The following is a 578-nucleotide window of genomic DNA, read 5'->3' as shown; positions in this document are numbered from 1 at the left end:
TATTTGTCATAATTGTAGTTGAATATTTACATGTAAGTTTTCATACAAGAATATGTCATTTCTAATCATTTTCAACTAATAATTTGTATCAAGGGTATACAAATCCACACCAATCAAGAAAAATCAAAAATTAGTCCAAAACATCGAAACCGCATAAACCAAATTTGTTTGGGTGATATTGAACTATTTTTTATAAAGCTGATCAATACTGTTTTATTTCCAATTTCAGGAACTAGACTGTTCCAAAGTGAACTGATATATACATAAAATGAACATAACTTTAGTTCTGAATCTATTCTTGTAACTTATAATTGAAATTGTATATTCCTCATATTTTCTACTTGTTAAAAATATTATTACTTATTAGTTAATACTTTCCTATTAATTTTTATGTTTTTTATGTGAATTTCTCTCCAACATATACTCAACTTGTCATTTTGATATATATATGGGTATTTTTGTTTGTATTACTCTGCAAACAATAATAAAAATAAATGATTGTTGGTGTACTGATTATATATAAATCTATATACTAAGAATGTATAAATAGTACACTCTAAATTTAAATTATATAATTA

Source organism: Lupinus angustifolius, chromosome LG03 (genome assembly GCF_001865875.1).
Source record: "Lupinus angustifolius cultivar Tanjil chromosome LG03, LupAngTanjil_v1.0, whole genome shotgun sequence".
NCBI classification, from domain to species: Eukaryota; Viridiplantae; Streptophyta; class Magnoliopsida; order Fabales; family Fabaceae; genus Lupinus; species Lupinus angustifolius.
This window is presented reverse-complemented; position numbering follows the sequence as displayed.